The sequence below is a fragment of the Chrysemys picta genome, chromosome 7 (genome assembly GCF_011386835.1).
Source record: "Chrysemys picta bellii isolate R12L10 chromosome 7, ASM1138683v2, whole genome shotgun sequence".
Taxonomy (NCBI): domain Eukaryota; kingdom Metazoa; phylum Chordata; order Testudines; family Emydidae; genus Chrysemys; species Chrysemys picta.
In genome coordinates this window covers 68,357,789-68,381,196 of record NC_088797.1, presented here as the reverse complement: position 1 = coordinate 68,381,196, position 23,408 = coordinate 68,357,789, and the positions used below count along the sequence as shown (strand labels likewise).

At 41.0% G+C, this 23,408-nt stretch overlaps 1 long non-coding RNA gene across 1 annotated transcript in view; it reads right to left on the bottom strand.

Annotated features, from left to right (window-relative positions):
* Positions 1-23,408, bottom strand: part of LOC135972719 (uncharacterized) — a 71,513-nt gene that overhangs the window by 25,158 nt on the left and 22,947 nt on the right. Inside the window, exon 2 of the long non-coding RNA XR_010589198.1 lies at positions 789-927. This is a non-coding gene — a long non-coding RNA (uncharacterized LOC135972719). The remainder of the gene's footprint in view (positions 1-788; positions 928-23,408) is intronic.

Sequence of the window (23,408 nt, the reverse complement as noted above, 5' to 3'; positions counted from 1 at the left end):
CTCGGCCCACTCCGCTTCCCGCCGCCCCCATTGGCCCAGGACGGCGAACCGCAGCCAGTGGGGCCGCGATTGGCCGAACCTGCCACGTCAGCAGGTAAATAAAGTGACCGGCCCACTAGGGTGCTTACCCTAGCGAGCCGCGTGCTGAACGTTGCCGACCCCTGATTTATACTATGTCACAATATAGTTTATAAATGTTAGTCTCTGCTCAAAAAAGTTTATCATTAGACTGAAATTCTTGTTGGGAAAATATCAGTCAAAGGGCAGCTACCACTTAAATACAGCACCAGTATTCACAAATACTTGTATATATATTTACACAGTAATAGTGTTTAGAAAATTCATTTCATATCAGTGAATATTCTTATATTTACCTCAACTCTTATTTATGATCAGTCACAGCCATTTTCTTTTAAGAGTCTTGTTATTCAGCTCACAATGTACAGTGTAACAGGTATTTTTCAACAATATTTTCCTGGTAGAGGATTGCAGATTCACATTAACATGTGGAACATGAATTCTGCAGATTCACTATATTTTGCTTAAACAATTTTTACCTTCATATGAATATTGCATGTGTTGTCAGTCCTAGTTGGCAGCTCCTACAAGGGCAAATTTAAATCAGAAGCATCTACAGAACTGTCTACAGTTTTAAGATACTGCATTCTAGCACCCCAATCTAGCAGCCAGTTTCTAGACTTTGATAAGGAAACACTGAATACAAAGATATTTTAGCTTATGCATGACTAGCTTCTTCTCTAATGCAACTATGAAACTGTTCTCTTTACCTTAATGCTTTTGCTGCTGATGAACTGTTCATACACCTTCTGAGTTGTAGTTCCCAATGGAATGTCCATTCAAATGAAAGAAACATCTCAGGGTACTTAGACTGAATAAGTGTATTTCCTGGATGTACCTGGTGGAAGTCTATCAACATTAGAGAGGTTAATTAGTCAACTGAGAGCTGGAATCTCAGACTAATTTTTGCTGTCAGGGATATTGATAGATTTTTCAAGCCTTAAACCAACAATTGGTGCAAAAGATCAACCCACTAATGATTGTCAATTAGTTGTGTGACTGTTGACTTCATTTTTCTGCCTTTGGAAAACATGTCATACTCATTCACCAACATCCTATGCCACCTGTATTTTGCAGCTGTGAGAATTTTCCAAATAAATCCTCAGAGATACAAGATTCGAATGGGGCGGGGGGGGAATGGGTTGGGGGAGAAGGTTGGTAAACAGTAAGGTCTTATCATTGTAACATTATTAACTGTGTTCATTTCTCTAGAAAAACAGTGGACTATTCATAACTGCAAACTAATCTAAACATTTCTGGAGACACATTGATGCATTCACAGCTCACCTATTCCCAGGTAAATTTGTCATTCAGGAATTATAACAAAGAAGGAAAGATACAAACCAAAAAAAGTGGGGATCTACCACAACAAATTTATGTTAGAAATGAATTCTAGCAAAGTAGACCTGATTCCATAAAGACAAAGGATATAGTTATTTCACAACTTAGGGGTTAAATTCAGACCTACTTAATGTTGTTTTGTATATGAAAGAGTGTTTCATAGACTTTAAGGTCAGAAGGTACCATTATGATCACCTAGTCTGACCTCCTGCACAACGCAGGCCACAGAATCTCACCCACCCACTGCTGTATCAAACCCCTAACCTATGTCTAAGCTATTGAAGTCCTCAAATCATGGTTTAAAGACTTCAAGGTGCAGAGAATCCTCCAGCAAGTGACCCGTGCCCCACGCTGCAGAGGAAGGCGAAAAACCGCCAGGGCCTCTGCCAATCTGCCCTGGGGAAAATTCCTTCCCAACCCCAAATATGGTGATCAGCTAAACCCTGAGCATGTGGACAAGACTCACCAGCCAGACCCCAGGAAAGAATTCTCTGTAGTAACTCAGATGCCACCCCATCTAACATCCCATCACAGGACATTGGACATATTTACCATTAATAGTCAAAGATCAATTAATTGCCAAAATTAGGCTCTGTCATCATACCATCCCCTCCATAAACTTATCAAGCTTAGTCTTGAAGCCAGATAGGTCTTTTGCCCCCACTGCTCCCCTTGGAAGGCTGTTCCAGAACTTCACTCCTCTGATGGTTAGAAACCTTGGTCTAATTTCAAGTCTAAACTTCCTGATGGCCAGTTTATATCCATTTGTTCTTGTGTCCACATTGGTACTGAGCTTAAATAATTCCTCTCTCTCCCTGGTATTTATTCCTCTGATATATTTATAGAGAGCAATCTTATCTCCCCTCAGCCTTCTTTTGGTTAGGCTAAACAAGCCAAGCTCTTTGAGTCTCCTTTCATAAGACAGGTTTTCCATTCCTCGGATCATCCTAGTAGCTCTTCTCTGTACCTGTTCCAATTTGAATTCATCCTTCTTAAACATGGGAGACCAGAACTGCACACAGTATTCCAGATGAGGTCTCACCAGTGCCTTGTATAACAGTACTATCACTTCCTTATCTCTACTGGAAATACCTCACCTGATGCATCCCAAGATCGCATTAGCTTTTTTCACGGCCATATCACATTGGCAGCTCATAGTCATCCTGTGATCAACCAATACTCCAAGGTCCTTCTCCTCCTCTGTTACTTCCAACTGCTGCGTCCCCAATTTATAACCAAAATTCTTGTTATTAATCCCTAAATGCATAACCTTGCACTTTTCACTACTAAATTTCATCTTATTACTATTACTCCAGTTTACAAGGTCATCCAGATCTTCCTGTATGATATCCAGGTCCTTCTCTGTATTGGCAATATCTCTCAGCTTTGTATCATCTGCAAACTTTATTACCACATTCCCGCTTTTTGTGCCAAGGTCAGTAATAAAAAGATTAAATAAGATTGGTCCCAAAACTGATCCCTGAGGAACTAGTAACCTCCCTCCAGCCTAACAGTTCACCTTTCAGTATGACCCGTTGTAGTCTCCCCTTTAACCAGTTCCTTATCCACCTTTCAATTTTCATACTGATCCCCCATCTTTTCCAGTGTAGCTAATAATTCCCCATGTGCAACCGTATCAAATGCCTTACTGAAATCAAGGTAAATTAGATCCACTGCGTTTCTTTTGTCTAAAAAAATCTGTTACCTTCTCAAAGAAAGATCAGGTTGGTTTGGCACGATCTACCTTCTGTAAAACCATGTTGTATTTTGTCCCAATTACCATTGACCTCAATGTCCTTAACTACTTTCTCCTTCAAAATTTTTCCAAGACCTTGCATACTATAGATGTCAAACTAACAGGCCTGTAGTTACCCGGATCACTTCTTTTCCCTTTCTTAAAAATAGGAACTATGTTAGCAATTCTCCAGTCATACAGTACAACCCCTGAGTTTACAGATTCATTAAAAATTCTTGCTAATGGGCTTGCAATTTCATGTGCCAGTTCCTTTAATATTCTTGTATGAAGATTATCTGGGCCCCCCGATTTAGTCCCATTAAGCTGTTTGAATTTGGCTTCTACCTTGGATGTGGTAATATCTACCTCCATATCCTCATTCCCATTTGTCATCCTACCATTATGCCTAATCTTCTCATTAGCCTCATTAAAGACTGAGGCAAAATATTTGTTTAGATATTGAGCCATGCCTAGATTATCCTTAACCTCCACTCCATCCTCAGTGTTTAGCGGTCCCACTTCTTTATTTGTTTTCTTCTTATTTATATGGCTATAGAACCTTTTACTACTGGTTTTAATTTCCTTTGCAAGGTTCAACTCTACATGGCTTTTGGCCTTTCTCACTTTATCCCTACATGTTCTGACCTCAATAAGGTAGCTTTCCTTGCTGATCACTCCCATCTTTCATTCCCTGTAGGCTTTCTGCTTTTTATCAATCACCTCTCTGAGAGGCTTGCTCATCCAGCTTGGTCTACAATTCCTGCCTATGAATTTTTTCCCTCTTTCTTGGGATGCAGGCTTCTGATAGTTTCTGCAACCTTGACTTGAAGTAAATCCAGGCCTCCTCTGCCTTTAGATCCACAAGTTCTTCAGTCCAATCCACTTCCCTAACTAATTTCCTTAATTTTTTAAAGTTAGCCCTTTTGAAATCAAAAACCCTAGTCACAGATCTATTTTTGTTTATCCTTCCATTTAGTTTGAACTGAATTAGCTTATGATCGCTCGAATCAAGGCTGTCCCCTACAACCATTTCTTCTATAAGGTCATCACTACTCACCAAAACCAAATCTAAAATGGCATCTCCTCTTGTTGGTTCAGCAAGTACTTGGTGAAGGAATCATCGGCTATCGCATCCAGGAAAATTATTACTATTATTACTAGCACTTGTCCTCCAGTCTATATCTGGGAAGTTAAAGTCTCCCATGATCACACAATTCCCATTAAAAACATTAAAGAGGTCTCTATCCATATCCAAATCAGATCCCAGTGGTCTATAGCACACCCCAAGCACTATCCCAGTGGAGGCTCTAGTGGCTTTCTTCCCCAATGTGATTTTTGCCCAGACAGACTGTCTTATCCATTCCATCTCTTATTTCTTTGCAGTCTACCTCATCATTGATATACGATGTTTGTGTGATGCACTGTAGCATCACAGGCATGCTGTTTTCTGCAGTTGTTTTCCTCAGGATATTAACGCTAGGAGAGCTTATTAGTATCCTCTGTGTTGTGCATGCAGAGAATCAAAGCTAATACTGAAATATGGGTCTGTTTACCAACAAAGATAACTTCCAAAAGCAGAGTATGCAATTCCACCACCTAACTAGGACAATTAATGCCAGGATTCAGATGACTTTGAACACATGCCTCTTGTCTGATAAACATATTTTTAAACCCTTAGAATTGAACACCCTGTAATGTAAATGGAAACATAGAACCAAATCTGCTCTGTTAGACACATGCAGTCCCCATTGGTTTCAATTCAGGTTGCACCATGGGAGTTCTGGGGTTGTTATTGAAGAAAAAATCCAGCTCATATACTTCATTTAGGCAGAGTTACTTGTATTATAGAGATTGTGAGTCTAGTAAGTGTTAAGTGATGGGCAAACCTTAAAAGGCCCCAATTACTGAGGATTTCAAGTATTTTCACTTCTCTTTAATTTCTTTATAAATGATTTTAGTTCTTATGAAACTTGAATTGTCAGTTTTCAGCTTGAGAGCAGTTGCGGCACGTGCAATGGTAGGGCTAATAGAGACTCCACAGTAAGGTAATAGAGCCACATAGAAAAATGTGAAAAGAAAATCAGGTAAAAATTGTACCGTCATCCCAATTCAATGCACCCTTCACAGCTGTCAGTTCGGCAGACTAACTCTTTCACAGGGAAAAATCACACTCCTGTGTGGGACTCCAAAGCACCAGCAGGAAAACATCACTGAACAGCTGAAGCAGCCATAACATAGCACAGAGGAGCACTTTCAAAACTGCCCTTAAGCAATAAGCATATGTTGGACTAAAGTAAATATATTGTCTCAGCTAAACCAACAAGGTAGCACTTGCTTCCCCACACTGCCTAAACAATGGGCTTTAAACTTGTCCTATGTGGAGCACCTGTAGGAGTGAAAGAATACATCAGTCTCAATAGCCATTTTACCCTCACACATTTTATCTGACTGAGATTGCTGACAAAGATGCTGATTAGTGCCAGCTATGGGGATGGCTGTAGGAGTGATTCCACTACTCAGAATCAAGCAACAATTTCATTGAATTTTTACAGTTTTTATTTTTAGTCTAGGATGTTATTAGCATCACAGGTACAGAACTGCATCCACAATACATGACATTAAGCTGATAATGTCCCTTTAAGGGCTCTACTGTGCTTTGACGGCACAGGCCCACGTTGGGGGCAGTGCAGAAGCTTCCCAGCTTACCACCCCAGTGGCTGCCTCAAAGGGCACAATGGCTCCTTAAGGTCCCATTTAACAGGCTGAAGCATGTAGTCTCCTCCATGATTCTCTAGCAATCAGTGCTGCGGGAAGTGGAGCCAGGGTTTAAACTCCTTCCCCTCTTCTACCAGCCTTAATGATTGACACAGGGTAAATCTAGCACACTCCCAGTCCCAGATTTCCCCCCCAGAAATGTATGTCCTGTACTTCCCAGCTCTCTCCTGGACAGTACAAAGTCTGTTATTCCTTTAAGGGAATAATATGCATACAACTTGTTACCCCAAATGGTGTTAACCAGACACTTCAACTTGAACACACCGGATTAGATTAAAAAAAACATTTATTAACTACAAAGAGAGAGATTTTAAATGGGAATAAGGAATGAGGTATAAGTCAGAAATGGTTAAAAGAAAAATAAAGATAAAACACTTACTGGTGCCCAACTTAAACTACATTACATTCAAAGCAAAGTTCTCTCATCATACGCTCCAGCAGATTACTGACCAACCTCTCAGGTCAGGACCCCTCCCCCAGAGTCCAATGTCTGCTTTCTTTGTCTCTTCAGTGCCATGAATGTGATGGTCAGGGAGAGGGAGAAGTGCCTCCTCTTTATAGTTTCAGTCCCCCTCTTGAAAAAAAATGTTCTCAGCTGGGACCTAGGAGACAGAGTCTATGTGGAACGATATTCCCTACTAGGTGTTGCTTTTTTGTTTCTGGTAAAATATAGATTTTTGTCCCTGCCCTGTTTCCTGCCAAAGAATGGCCACTTAGCAGGTTCATCAGCCTTGTTTACACCTGGCTGATGTGGCAGCTTGCCCCTTGTCTCTGAGGAACTGGTTTAGACACTCCCCAGACTTATTTGGAAAACACACTTTTAGTCATCACCTTGGTTTATGGTTATAGCATCACATATAATGCTGCTACATGCATTTTAAGTGATACCTCACAAGACATGGCTCGTACAAAAATTCCTGCAGTAGGGTGTAAACACAGGGTATGTTTTGTCATCTTGGGAAAGGCACAATTAGATAATGCCCTAAAGTGGGACACAACACTTTTCTAGTCTCTTTTAGAGGTCTCTAGATAAAACATACAATATATATTCTACAGCAATCAGTATAGAAGGGTAAAAGGGTAGAAAGGTGTGGTTTTAAGGAATAATTGACTAAAGAGATATAAGCAGGGAGTATGATCAGGATAGAAAGCAGAGAGTGTGGGGTGGTTGCAAGGAAAGGCACAGGTAAATTTGTGCATATTCACCCTGGCATAACACAGCAGCCTTAGACTCAGACATAGTTTTGCTTTTCACTTTTTAATTTCTTTTTCTAAATTAATCTCCTATCCTTCTGTTTCTCAAGTTTTGTTCTTGCCTGGGCAACTGCCCAAGCTGCTAATCCATAGAGGGCAACAGGACAACTGGCAGAATAGTAAATGAACTGAACTGTAACATCATTCATGTAACTGTCTTTCTGGAGAACAGGGCAGCAGCTCCATTCTTTCAGGCATTCGTGGGGAATGTAATAGTAATAGAATGGTCTGGAAAACTACAAACAACGTTTTCCAGTCTATATTGATGCACTATCTCAGGAAAAGCTTGGGAAGTTTATCAGCATTATATATGAAGTGAGTACAGTGAAGGCTGAATTTGTCTTGTTTAGCTTCCTGCAAATTTACCAGAACTGAGGAAGAAGTCAAGCAAACTATTGGCTCATAGACTCAAGGAACAGACTAAGGCATACTGGTGATATGAGGCTACAGGCGAGGCTTATATACATTCCAACTAGCCAGAAATGCCTTGTAATAAATTGTACAAGAAGTGTTACTCAGCCAATCCAATGCTCCTGCAACCATTTGTCCCTTCCCAAATTATCAAAAGGACTTTTCTGTAGCCCTAATTACTTTAGGGGGAAGCCATCATAACTAGAGCTGGTTGGGAAAATCTTGTTTCCCCCTACAATAAATGTAGACAAAACCAACCTATTAGTTCTAATTATGTATAACTTTTTTTTACATTTTTGGGGTTTTCATCAAAAAACTGAAAATCAAAATATTTTATTTTTTCACCATGAACATTTCCCATGAACCCATTTCACCATGAACATTTCCCATGAAAATGGAGATATTCTTGGGAAAATTTCCATTTTCCGCACACCCACTTTCTGTTGATAAATGTTTCAAACAGAAAATTTTCAACCACCTCTAATAATCACTGTTAAACCAGGCACAGATGGCCTCCTCATGGAGCTTCATCAATGCTTGTCCAAACTAACACCACCTTTATACTCGTAAGTATCTTCAAAGCCAAGGCTCAAGAAGAGCTCCCTTCAGATAGCATCTATACTTGTACTAATAAAACTAAATAAATGGCCAGACAGATGTGCCAATTACAGACCTATTTCTTTGATAAAATATAGCTGTAAAATATTGGCAAAAGTCCATGCCCAAAGAGATTAATCCTACCAAGGTACACTCCCAAACTAGGTGGCTTTGTACAAAAACAATACTGCAGAAGTAATTTGTGGTAATTGATTGTTATAATTGACTTGACACAGAAGTTGACCAAACCCATGATGATAATCTCTCTGATAGGATGACCTGCAACTTCCTATTCAGTACTTTAAGAAAATTAGGTTTTAAGTGTGAATTTTGTTCTTGTATTAAGTTAATGGAACTATGGGGGTCTATGGTGACTAATGGCCACATCTCTAAACCCTTTCAACTGTATGGGTTGGAAAAGAAAAGGGAGAAAGGGCAACCCTATTATGTGAATTAGCTGTGGAAACATTAGCTGCAGCAATAGCAGCCCACTATACCAGCCATAGAACTAAGGTTATAAAGTAACAACATGGAGGTATGCTTAATGCTGACCTTGCTCTACTCCTGCTGTCCAACTCCGTCCTTCATGCAAAAGTTCAGGCAGAACTAGGATAGAAAACTTTTAGGAACGAATGTAAATTTCCTTATGATTGTCAAGACTTTCAATAGGGCTTAAAATATTTGTATATGTTCGTTTTGAATTACCTGGGTATCTCCCTGTTTCAGGCAGAGATCTGAATGAAAGAGCAGGAAACAAGTGTGGAAGAAGGGCAAAATTATTATTCATATAAATGTTTACCATGTCTCCTATGTACTCAGTTCCTTTTCCCTCTTTGTTCATCACTTCAACAAGTTAGATATCACGTTTAAAGATTTCCTGTGGAGGAAGCTTCAGTGTTCATGAAGTAACTAAACCTCCCTACCAAGGATAGAGAGGGGAAATTCTGATTTCTCAGTACTGGAATGCATCTCAATGCCTTTTTCTTGGGACACATCTCCTAGTGGTACCAGGATATATCATAATCCCCAGCATAAACATAAGGGACTACAATTTTCCTTCCCATATCTTGCTGTGGTTGATGCTACAGAAGAGCCTGGTTTAATCTGACATTAAAATTAAATGTTTTATCCATTGTTACAAGAGGACTCAATACTGTTGGGCTAGTAATCCGTTTCACGGGGTTTTCTACAGCACCTATTACAATATGATCTGTACACTTCTCTAATAATCAGAGACATGCTGATGTGGAAGCAATTTCTTTTTTTAAACCAAACTTTTTACGAAAATTGTAGACATTTCCAAAATGTTTTATTTATTGAAAATATGCTTTACCAAAAACAAAAACTGACAACAAATCATACAAAATGAAAACAACTTTGAATTTTTTTGTGGAAATTAAGGAAAAGATTTCATCAGCTCTATTGTGGAGCTACTTCCATATTACTAGAGTCAGAATTTAGGAATTCACCCAACCACACAGTAGCAATGGATCAAGGTTCAACAGAATACAAAAGTATCAGGGGGTAGCCGTGTTAGTCTGTATCTACAAAAACAACAAGGAGTCTGGTGGCACCTTAAAGACTAACAGATTTATTTGGGCATAAGCTTTCGTGGGTAAAAACCTCACTTCTTCGGATGCATAGGATACAGAATACAAAAGACGCCTCAATGGATTGCCACCTAATGCATTAGCACTATGCTCAATAGCAATGTTAACTTTAAAGAAATTGCTGCTCCAGCATCAGTAGAGCCTTTTTCACAGAGAAGGAGGGAAAGGAGAGAGAGAGAACGGATGCTGGCACAGTGTTACATGAGGAACTTGTAGTTAGAGAGCTGATCAGAAAATGTTTTCTTCCCTGCAAAAGATTTTCGATGAAAACTCTATTACATTTTTCTATAAAAGTCTCAAGACTTGCATCAAGAACAGAAATATTTTCAGTTTTCTGCAACCAAAAAACAAAAACAAAACAAAAGTTAGTATTTGGGCAAAAGTTTCGGTTTTACAGAAAATTTTCACCCCATGTTGCTGGAGGAAAAAAACAAAACTGTTTTTCAATTAAAAAACCCTCCCTCCCCACACCCCAAAAAATCTTAAGAAGAATATTTCTGAAGGCAATTTCTGGTTTGATGAAACAGCCATGTTTTGGCTAAAAATAATTTCAAACAAAAAAGATGTCTACTTTTAACATGCATAGCAGGTGTGGCCAAACTTACCGACCCTCCGAGCTGCATATGACAACCTTCAGAAGTTTAGAGCTGGGGCACGTCTGCCAGGTCATAGGTTTCAGCCCTGTGGGAGGTGCCTGAGGGGGCTCAGGGCTGAAGCCCCACTCTTGTTGAAGCCCTGAGTCCTGGCAGGCGTGCCCCATGGGGCTGGAGCCCCGAGACCCTCCTCCCTGCTAGGCAGAAGCAGCCCTGCCACAAGGTAGAAGCCCCAACCTTCTTTCTCTCCCACCCCCGTCTTCTAGTTGGAGAATCGGGGTGAGTGTGAGGGGGGGCTCTGCAAGCCACACTTTAACTGTAACTGCATGTGACTCGCAAGCCAGAGTTTGGCCACCCCTGCTGTACAGGATGAAAACAGGCCCAAAAAGCTAGAGTTATTTGGGGGGACCCACTGTAATAACATTTTGTACCTATGTAGATAGAGCAGTTTCTCTCAATCTCAGGGTGATTTACTTAGTATGTATCATCCCTATTTTGCAGATGGGGAAACCGAGGCAGTTTTCCATGTTGGATGTCTGCTGTGGCACACATTAGTTTTAATGACTTCTCTAAGGTCATATCAAGGTCAGTGGTAGAGGAAGGAACCCAACTCAAGCCTGCTGATCACCAGTTCCTTGCTCTAACCAGTGGGAAATTCCTCTCTCTCAGAAAGGCACAGCCAGCTGGTACCTAGAGAAAAGATAGGCAACCTTACCTATAGGTAAGCACCACCAGCTCTGTCTATAATAAAAACAGGACCCATTTCATGAATCCCAGTGTTCAAAAGTCATGAGTCAGCCTTAGCTGACAAGAGGCTTAAAATCATGCTTTTTTTTTTAAATCAATCTTGGGCTCTTTTAATTTGTCTTGTGGTTTGAACCTTTATGATGCACTAGCACAGGGGTGGGCAAACTTTTTGGCCCGAGGGCCACATCTGCCTGCCCTGGCCTTGCGCCGTTCCCAGTAGCAGCCGGCAGCACGCCCCTGTGGCCCCTGAGCGAGGGGGCATAGGGCTCCGTGCGCTGCCCTTGCCTACAGGTACCTCCCCCGTAGCTCCCATTAGCCACGGTTCCCCATTCCCAGCCAATGGGAGCTGCAGGGGGCGGTGCCTGCAGGCGAAGGCAGCGCATGGACTCTCTGCCCTCCCCCGCCCCCCATCCTCCCCCAGGGGCCGCAGGGACGTGGTACTGGCCGCTTCCGGGAGCGGCGCGGGGCCCGCAGCGCCACAGGGGTGGCAATCCCGCGGGCTGGATCCAAAGCCCTGATGGGCCGGATCCAGTCTGCCGGCCACAGTTTGCCCATCCCCTGCACTAGCGTCACATTTTCAAGCTGTTCTCTACAGCTAGAATCTTTTTTTTTTTTTTAAAACAAAAGCAGAGATTCTCATGCAATTTGTTGATTCTGACAGCTGGGGCTTTAGGAAAAGCACCAAATGTTGAGAGATGACAAGAGTGCCTCATTTGCAGTGCTGCTGAACAGCCACTGCTCCCACAGATCCAGAGTTTTGGGTGCTTAGCAATTCTGAAAATAAGCCCTTTCTATTAAACCATCATCAGCCTGTACATATAGCATATGTCTATATGAAATGACACACACAAGCACACGAAAGCTGATATTGTGGTTGAGACCTGGGCTGAGTCACAACAGTCGTTTGTTCAATTCCGGCTTCTGCCACAGATTGATTGTGACACCTGTGGCAAGTCACAATCTTTGTGCCTCGGTTCCCCACGTGTATAACATGAAAAGAATAACTTCCTTTTTCCCCCCTTGGTTTGTCTATTAAGATCATAAACTCTGAGGGGAGGGGATTGTCTCTTACTAAGTGTATGGACAGCACCTAGCACAATGGAGCATCTGGGCCTTGCGACATTACAATAATACAAATTAAATTAATTTTTATTTGTATTTCTGCAAGCAGGTAGACACAGTGAGTGACTTCAAATAAAAACACTGGCACTGGGAAAGTTCTCTAGCTGGTAGTTTCCAGAGGATGTTTGTGACGCTAAAGAGGCATGGTGAAATAAGGACTTGTCTGGGGACTCACATTAAGACTGGAGGTAAGATGGATGGCATGTAATATCTGCAGGGAAAAGAAGAAAACTTCACATCAATGGATTTCTGTCTCAGTGGAGGCTTAGAGCACTGGATGTTCTGTGATTATTGGTATGCTGAGTGCTAAGATGGCTGTTAAATATTTTATCAGGCATGGCTAAAACCAAGAAATGTGCTGAAAACAAGAGCTGAATGATCCCGTTTTTGAGCTTTGCATCGTGCAGTAGGTCTCTTTTTTATTTCCCCAGATACTTCTATTTATGTTTCTCTCAAATTTCACCCCACAGCAGCTACTCCAAAGGTTTTTTTTTTTTTTTTAACCTTAGCAGTAGCTGTGGTACAGTTCACTTTATAAGGGATGACAGTTAACTGAAGTAAACATAAGGACACAGCAGCATTAGGGATGTTGGTCTGCAAATAGAATTTCACTCTAATTCTCTGTGTGAGGTCTGGGAGCTGCCGATGGCTGAATCAAGAGTGGTGCTTTTGCAGATTTTATGAGGCTGATGCGTGCGAACTATTCTCCCTCCCTCTGTCACACTAGAGGCTTGGACGATGGAAAAATCATGTGAATTTGTGTGCGCACGCATGTGAATGCACAGCAAAATGCTTCTCTTTTCACAGTTTCCTACTGTTCTGTTTCTTTACTGTTAGCTGTTTTCAAGGACTCCTTGACCACCTACACTGATTTATTTATAGGGGAAGAGCATGAGAGTCTATTCCCCTCAAAAAACACAACCACCTTCTGGTTCTGCTCTAATCACTCCTAACTTGCAGCCAGGAATGTATTTGCTCCTTCCTCTCTCTACTTCTCTGTGGTTTGCACTATCATTTGCTAATGACACACTATTTACCGCCATCTGCAGCACTGAGAGTTTCCTGTGGTTACCCCCTGCCATCCTATAGGAATTTCACATATAAATCACTGAGGAAACATGAAATATTTGCTCATCACATTACACCTTCATCTTTGTTTCAGGGCGCTGAAGGGACAGACGAGTTTCTCCTCACAGATCATTTCCCACAAGTAGAGGATGAGGGGTTTGGTTCTTTGTGTGTGCGTGTGCAAGTGCCGCTGGAGGGCGGATGTGACTGTGTACACATGCATGCGTGTCTGTAACCACCAATAGAGAGTGGGTGCAAGTGTGCATGCATGAGTGTGAACACTGCTAGAGTGTGAGTGAAAAAGCACGGATAGGTGTGGGGAGGTGTAAGAGCACTGCTAGGGCATGTGTGTGTAAAAGCATTACTAGGGTAGGAGGGTGTGCATGCACACGTACGTAAAAAAGCACTGCTGGGGGTGGAGGGGGTGGGGGGGTGTAAGTAAAAGCACTGCTAGGATAAGAGAAAGAGGAAGGAATCTCCTCTGGAAATGTTCTCTTTGTTGCATAAGCTGCAGCCATTTCATTTAAGGTTGATCAGTTTAAGTAGGCAAAACTGGAGAAAAAATAAACTGTCCTGCTTAGCTATGTGGTCTTTTCATTTATCAGAAGTCTTGGGATGAGAAAATGTCTGCAGCTGAGGCCATGTTTTACTTCCTCTGAAATCAGAAGGTATTGATTTTTTCTACTGATACTCTCCCCTCCGTTTCCTGCGTCTTATGCGGTTGCAGAGCAGCTGCAGCCCAAAGAACTGTGGGAACGGCTTTCACATCTGAGCCCATTAGTCACCAGATGTCACCTTCTGCTGCCAGTGCTTCAAACAGCCAGGCAGACAATGTCCCATGCATGCTGAACATCTGAATGCCGACTCATTCAATAATGTGGACAGCTCAATGGGTTAGAATGACATCCACAGCACCTGACCTCAAAGCCATGTTTATACTGACACCTACAGCTCCACAAGGAAACATATGCATCCTGAGATGTTTTTTCCACGAGCAGCACAGTGGGTTGTTTTTCTAAGAAACCCCTCTGCTCCAAAGATTTAATTGCTTTTATTCATTAGAGGAAATATCAGCCTCTGCATTTGCTGAATTTATTTCATTTTCTGCTATGTGTGTGAGTCAAAAACACGTTATTAAAATGGTGCAGTAGATCACAACAAAATTATTTGTTTACCCCTAGAAATGCTGTATCGAACTGCCAGATTTTAAAGACATCCATCTTTAAATCCCAGCTTGATTGCTGGAAAATTGAGTGTAGAATCCCAATTGTGACCGCAACCATTCTCTGGCATTTGTTAGCAAGTTGTTTATGGGTTTGCAAAATACACTGTAGAGGGTACTTCACACTGCACAGGCACATTCTCCGCATCAGTGCTTTCTTTCATATCATCACCTAGTGTATCCAGAGCTGCTTTCACTATAAAGAGCCAAGCAGTTACTAGTATAAGATTTTCATAGTATTTTATGGGGGAGAAGGAGTGGAAGAATTATCCCCTTGAAGAGAATACTATAAAGTATTCTAAAGTACATTATATAGTACACGTTAGATTAAAAAATAAATTTTAAAAAGCTATGCTGAGCTAGATGAGTGCAGCTTTCATACCAGGTTCTGTCCTTATAAGAAATAGGATAAAAATGTCCCTAAACAATACAGTATACAGTAATGTTACTAGATTGTGATTTGGACCAGTACTGTAGTATTGCTACTGGGGGACTCACCTCCCCCCCTCCCACACACACATTTCATTAAATTTGTGGATGTTTGAGATCACATTGCACTGAAACAGTACATAGTGTCTCTTATACAATGCAAAATCCTGATCCCACTGCAGTCAGTGAATGTTTTGCTATTGACTCCAATGGGCACAAGATTTCACCCATAATCTTTTTCAAGAAAATAGTATGAAGCATTTAAGCATAAAACTACTTTGCAACAAAATAGATTTTTTACATATTAATAAATGAATGGTTTTTTTAATGAAGGCTTTGATTTTAATAAGTGAAATATCACAGACAATTAATTCTTAATATGGAGAGATGTTATTTGAAATTTTGACCAGTTTTTTTAATCTCCTACATATTCAAGTTTAAGATAAGATACAAAGCACAATTTTCAAATGTGGGCATCTTAACAGAATTTCACAGGACTCAATCCTGCCACTTCCCATTGAACTTCATGCAGTTCTCCACGTGAGATCAGATAGCTTGCAGCCCTGGGACACAAAGGATTGCGGCCAACTGTTAAGATGCTTATTTTGGAAATTACAGTTCCTCATATTAAAAGATTGTATCTGGAGTGAGTTTTTTTGCTTCCAAGGGATACCTAGAACCATACCCAACAATTCTCTGTCCAATAAGAGTTACACACAAGGAGTCAGAACTTACCAGACTGCAAGTAGGAAAGGGCTTATTTACACAGCTCTGCTCTCCTGGGGCAGCTCACCATCTACCCCACCATGGAACTGGAGCAGTACATTAAGTATACACAACAGAATAGCTTTTTCCCTGAAGGGGAGAGGCTGCTGGAGCATCCAATGCCTGTGCCACTCAGAAGGCTATTGATGTGGGCAAACATGCACAGGAAATAATGCATCATCTGTATTCTCCTGTACACTGAAGAGATGCCCTTTCTCCTTCCAGCTCAGGCTATGCTCTGTAAAATGGGAATAATAGTACTTCCTTACCTTCCCAACAGAGGCACTAAGTGAATTAAAAAAATGAATGTTGATACAGGTGCTTTGAAAGCATAATACAATCAATTGATGTTATCATCCCAACTTGTTACAGTGATTCCACAGGGTCACTATATAGTCCTAATGCACTGGGCATAGGCATTTCTGCTCATTGCTATCCTTTACATGGTTTAGCCTGCCAGCTGAAGCAGTGTCCCAATGTACGGCCCTGGTGATGTAACAGTAGTTACTTGGAGCCACAGCTAAGAGCTGAGGGCAAAGGGAGGACCAATGAAAGAACCACTCAAAAAGTGTGACTGTCCTGACTGTCAGGGGTACTACCTCTTCTTCTACACCCCAAGATCTAACCCAGCACCCCAGACATGAAGCAATTGTTCAGTTACCTAGTACTGAGGAAGTGCAGAAAGCTATCAAATAAATGAAGTCAGATCAATCACCAGGCAAAGACAGCATGCTAGCTGTAATCTTTAAACTTGCAGGTCCCAAAACTGTCAATGGTCCATAAGAAATTAAGGAAATCTAGAGAACTGAGAATATTCCTCGGGATTTCAAAGATGTAATCAAAGTTACACTATACAAAAATAAAACAAGTCTTATTGTGGCAACTTCTGGAGTAGCTCCCTGCTATCTGTAGGTGGCAAAATCTTCACTTGTATCTTGCTCAATTGGCTTGTTGAAAGAGTATCAGAGAAGTTTCTACCAGTGTGGATTTAGATCAGTTTGGAGCATCACAACCATGATGTTTGTTGAGAGACAGATTCAGGAAAAATGCATTAACAAAACATGGAATCGTATGCTGTCTTTATTGCTCTAAAGGAAGTATTTGACACTTTGGGCAGAACTGACCTCTGGAAAATTCTAGAAAAGTTGGCTGCCTCACCAAATTTGTCGATTCCACAAAGACAAAACTGGACAAGTACTCCCAGATTATGGCCTCTCTAAGCCATTCCCCAGACCTAATAGGGTGAAACAAGATCGTGTGCTGGCACCAGTCCTTTTTGGTCTCTTCTTCACAGCTGTTCTGAATTACACAACTGACAACCTTCATAAGGTACAGAACTTATGGAAAAGTTCAGTCTCTGAATGCTTACTGCAGACAGAAGTCCTAGTGAAACTCATATGTGAAGCCTTTTTTGTGGATCATGGGGCTGTATTGAGTCGCAGTGAAAGTGACCTACAGCTTATCCTTAACAGGTTCTCGGAGGCAACTAAACAGTTTGGATTCACCATTAGTCTGGAAAAAATGATGTCTTCTCTCAACCAGCCCCATCAACCACTACCACTGAGCAAAACATCACCATTGATGGTGCAAAACTAAAGAACGTTGGTCACTTCACAGACCTTGGCAGCACCATCTCAAGTGACAGTTCCTTGGATCAAGAAATAGCCTACAGAATACAAAAAGGAAACTTTCAGAAGACTGCCCTAGGATACTCAACCAGCACACCATCCAACTGTGAACACAACTAATGATATACAATGGAGCAGGTACACCATCTTTTCAATAGGAGTGTGAAACATGGACAGTTTACCACAGACACATCAAGCAACTTGAAACATTTTACATGCTCTGTCTGCACCCTCTTCTGAGGGTCTGCTGGCAAGGCAAAGTGACAAACATTAACTTCCTTGAAAGATCAAAAAGAACAAGCATCAAGGCCATGATTATCAAATTTCAGCATAAATGGACAGGTTATGTTATCAGAAGGGGGGGTGATAGACTCCTGGGGAAAAAAAGTCCTCTATGGCGAGCTGAAACTCGGAAAGCATGGAAAGGTCAGTCAAAGTAAATGCTTCAAAGACATCTTAAGCAGAACCTCAGATCATGTGGCAGAAATACTGATAACTTCGAAGACACCATCAAGGACAGGGCTGAATGGACAGCAACTATCAATAAAGGTTGCAAACAAAAACAGATGCGTAAAACTGACTGAAAAAAAGGGGCCAAGTATCATGCCAAGTTTTCAGCGGGAGCCTACATATTCCCATGACACATTTATTCATAGTCTTGCTCCTCATAGATCAGCCTATACAGCCACAAGAGCACACATGACATGTGGATATGACATACAACCATACAGATCCTTAACGTTAAGATTTTTTTTACATTGTTATTCTGAGTTGTTCTTTCACTTCTAGGTACACTTCACAAGGCCTATCTCAAATTTTTCAAAAGTATCCCCTAATTCTAAGTGTTTTCAATCAACTGGGATGGTGTGTGTTCAGCACCTCTGAAAAAAATCAGGCCCTGGGGGTCTAAGGTGTTCCTAGGGAACACTAGGAAGCTTGGCCTGAGCCCTAGGCCTGTGCTTTAAGCAGGTGTCTCACTGCTGGTTGAGGAAGCTTAGGACCTGATCCCACAAACACTCATTGTGATGCTGGCAGAACAGGTGCCAGCTCCTGCCAAGGCTTCAGGCTTCATGAGCGCTGACAAATTCATTGCTGGATACCATTCTGTTTCACCTATGTATTAGTAGGGTTAAGATAGTTATTGAACTTGTTACAATGTGTTTAGACTTTATGAAATACTTGTAAATTGCTGCACGCATTAATCTCACTTATAATATCTTTATCACTATATTAATAAGATTAATCTCACTTATATCATCTTTATCACTTAATATTTAAGGTTTTGCTTTATAACTGTAACAAATGTATGCTCCGAAACTGTGAACCCAGTCAGGATGGATTGTCTTCTGCCCATGAAGAAGGGCTATCAAAACTAGATGGGCCACTGTGGAACATCACAATAGAGAGACTTTGTTAATTGCCCACTCAGATCGTGAAGAAGCTACACGCAAAAGGGCTCATCCCATCAGCTTGAATTCTGGAAGAAGGAAAGAAACAGCTGACAAGAAAATTTTTCATCTCTTTTGCTGCTTGGCCTCTGACAGGGCTGGAGCTATGAAACAGAAGCAGAGATCCCCTGCGTCAATCAGGGTTAGCCCTAAAAGACATTCAAAGCTGACAGATTTCTACAACTTTCACCTTTTAAACCACAGACTAACTCATTTGTGTATATACATTTTCCTGCTTTAACCTTTTAATAACGTTCAGTTCTCTTCTTAGTTAATAAATCTTTAATTAGTTTGTTACAGGATTGGCTACAAGCATTGTCTGTGATGAAAGATCTAAGGTACAAATTGACCTGGGGTAAGTGACTAGTCTCTTGGGACTGGGAGCAACCTGAATATTTGATCATCTTCAATGTATAGGAGCCAACTGTCACATAGTCCAGCTTGTCTGGGTGGCAAGATAGACTGGAATGCCCAAGGGGACTGTCTGTGACTCCATGGTAAAACTGCTATACTGCTTTAGAAGTTCACACTTGTTACTGGGTTGGTAAAATCTAATTATAGAACATACAACCAAGTTTGGGGTCTCTCCCCTGCTTCTTGACAGTCTATCCTGAGGCTGGCATTTATGGTCATGAGTCACTCCAGACAGCGTGACACTCATGGGCTTAAGTGTTTGCAGGACCAGAGTCAGACATCATCTACCTGCACTTTGTTTGTGAAACAGCTGAAGAGCATGCATAGTAATGATGACTTTTCATAAATTAATCAAATTCATTCAAAGCCACTTGAGAGTAGCAATGTTAATCATTTAATCTCTAGAGCCATTTAGGACTGTCATCCCTATGGCTCTGGAACCTATGAATGTTCCATGTAAAAGGCTGTTACATTTTCATTATAAAACCCCATTTTCAGGATTTAATAAACCAGATCTTTCAAAACATAGCAGGCTAAAACTTGGCATGCTAGTTTTGCACCTGGAAGCTATTTAAGGGGCAGAGGAAGGAAACACACAGAGAAAATCTAGTAGATAAGTGAGACTAACAAGGTCATTTTCAAAATTAAGTCCCTTTATTGTTACGATTGCTGGTCAAAAGGTGCCCAAAACCATGTAAAATTGATTTTGTTTTTAGCACTAATGATCCAAGTCTGGGGCATTTGCTGTGAATTAATGACTGGTTGGGAGGAGTTGATTCCATTAACCCCAGCTGCTCATTAATCTCTAGGAAATACTTTGCATCAAGGTCATTATTGCTATTATAAACTAAAATATTTAATTTACAGATGCATTTCCAGGGCCTCATCAAGGGCATTTTTGCTGCATTTCTTTCCCATTTCATACATGTGAAGTCACTTATAGTATGATGGCCAGGCACTTCTTGAGAAATGATACCCAATATAGTAGCCAATCAAAATGTGGAATATATTTTCCAACATTCTGTTTAGCTTAAAAGTTCATTTTAATGACTGGGCCCTTTGTGAGTTGTTTGAATCCAGCCTAAATCAACAGTAACGGAAAGTTTGGTGATTCTTGCACTATGAATTAGTGGTTCATCAGTATATATTGCAGAAGTGGACATATGCAGAGCACACTCGCATAACTGAATATTTGCTCCATATTATTATTTGTATATACCCAAAAATATTGTAAAGACCTGCTTGAGATACAGCTGCTGTTATTTCCTTCAAACTCAACTCAGGTTCTCATACCTTTATATAAACCAGGGACAATAGCATCATAGGTATATTTGGCACTTTATAAACACCATTCCTCTCCTACCCTATCCCGGCTAGTATCTGAGCACTTCACAATCTTTACTCTCTTTATCAGTTTCAGTAACAGAATAACACTCAGTAGGTCTTTTTTTCCCCCCTTAAAAATATAAAAGTAAGAAGCATGGCATATTTTTTACTTCATGTCATCATATAAACCAGCCAACATTGCATGTTTGCCGCTGTCTTGTCAACTTTTATAAGTCAAAGAAACAACTGAATTACCCATTTGGGATAGGATGATATTGATTTATAGCTAACAGACATGATAAAAGACCAGGTGAGTATCAGCCAAAGAGCTACTATAGAATTGGGAAAGTATCTATCATTCCCAGTTCTATAACCTCCTTGGACCACACTACATCACCACCCTCCTTGGTGCCTACAGCCTTCATATACTTGTGCAGTTGTTACATCTGCATAATCATTTTTTGGCCAAGCTGCACGCTACATGTCTAGTCTTCTAAGTCTTTCCTCAAAACTCTATTTCTCCAGGCAATAAAGTCATTTTTGTTCCTTTCCTCCAAATTCTGTCCCATTTATTGAGTCTCTCCACTATGCAGACAGTCAAAGCTTAACAGGGATGGCGAATATACATCATTGGTTCCCCAAAATACCTTTTATGATGCCTGTTAGGTAGGTGCTGAAGGGTTTGGGGGTGGGATTTTATTGTTTTGTTTTTTGAGATACACAGTGATGTTTGTTTCCGATATCTTGTGAGGCAGACTAGCTTAAATAGGTTTTCCTATGGCGCCCATTGCTGTGGTATCTGAATTTGGTGTTGACTGAGAGTCTAAACAATTCAATTTTAATATCAGAATAATGGTGTGCATCATTACTCTGTTAACACACAAATGTGCAATATCACAATATATGAAGCTACATGCTCACATATATCAGGTATAAGATTACAACTTAAAATGCCCTAAATCTTGGGTAATCTTTTATTTGCCAAAAACCAGTAGGATTTCTTTTGGCACAGCCACAAAAATAAATGTCTTGGTTTTGTAAGTGAAGAGCTCATTTCCTTTGTATTTAACCACCAATTCAGTAGTAAAAAGTGTTTGTCCGTTTCACTACCACCCAACACACTTGAGACAGGGTATCTACAGAAAAGCCTAGCTAAGGCGTGTCTGAGAATCTGATAGCTTTGAATGGGAAAAAGTTCAGAGGCTTCAGTGAACATCTGTTTGGTTGGGTCATTCTCCTATCCCTGCTGACCCACTGCATTGTGTCATACAGAACTGACACGGAAGGATTTTTACATTGGGAGATAATATGATGCAACTAGTGTGACACACTAAATATTGCTGGTTCTTGAGTACTCCTGTGCTATACGTGGCATGGTTCCCTGAAGGCTCAATCATGAGCCTGGCTGCATGCCTATGCAAGGGGATTAGGAGCTCCCTAACTCCCCTGCATGGGCTCCTGTATCATCAGATCATGGGGTGAGCAGCCACCATCAAGTGCCCATTCCCCATCCCATGGAGGTAGGCAGGGAGTGAACAGTCATGGGTGGGGAATGGGCTCCTCCCCTGCATACTAAACTGAGCACAAGAGAGACACGTAACCTTTGCCAGCAACTGGGGTGATACAACTTTCTTTGCCCTGAGAGCAAAGCACAAAGCAGGAACCAAATTGTGTCAGAGGCACAATCTCGCAAGTCACAATTTAGTTCCAGCTGTGCTCCTGAGGCAATACAACTACATGCTGCCCCTTACTTGCGTTGTACTGCAAGGCAACAATCCAGCCTTACGTGCTGGCCCCCAAATTAACCAGGTCAACTCTCAGCGATGGCTGAGATTTATTGTGCTTTAATTTAGATAACCATTTGGAATGTTTCTATGAGCTACGGCACTGCCCCCTCTCTGCTATGCCCACTCTTTTCCTGGACTCCAGGCCCAGGCTGCCAGTGGTGGGGCATAAAAGGCACACAGCCATGCAGTTGAGGGCACAACTGGTCTATTCTTTGTAGTACTTTTGAAAACACAACAATTATTTTAAAATTTAATTAAAGAAGATTCCATATAAGCATTGTCCAAGTCCTTTGGAAAAATTCAGGCTATAAAAGCCACCTCTTTTTTTGTCAGCAATTCGCATACAGGTACCTCTACCATAAAAGTCACATGCTATCCATTAGTGATGTCACTGGGACATAATGGTTAATATTTCACAGACACTGCAGAAGGTTCCATCCTGGTTCTTTATAAACAAATTAAGGATGAGCAAACTGACTGAGAATAGGAAGACATCCATTCTCATCAGGAATAGTAAATAAGGTCCGACCCTACATGTGATATCTTAGCCACGAGGACTTCTTCAGTCTGGGGGAAGGTTAATGACAGCCAGCCAGCATAGATGGTTTTGTTTCTTAGATAGCATTTCCTCATATGCCTTGTCTGATATCTGGATTGTTAGAAGTCACAGGTATTTTTAATCACAAAAGCATTCTCACACCCCAATTCTACACTACTGCAAAAGCATAGGCTCCAATAGAATTAACAGCAGTGTAAATACCAGGCTCGTCTTATGTCTTCCCTGCTGTGGTTTCATGGGGTGTGCGATTGAGAGGTTATAGTCAGGGATCCTAGTTTTCCGTGATTTAAAAACAGAAAATACATGTTTTTTCCGTGATTAAAATGAAACGCTGAACGTCAGCTTCCCTAGCCACAATAAATATAGGTATCAGTTGAACACAATGTTTATTGATATATTTACAGTTGTAAAACAGTCACAATGCATTGTTTCTTTACTGTTGTTGATGGCCTCTTGATTTTGTTTTTTTTCCGTTCAGTTTGTGTTTAGCACTTTCCAC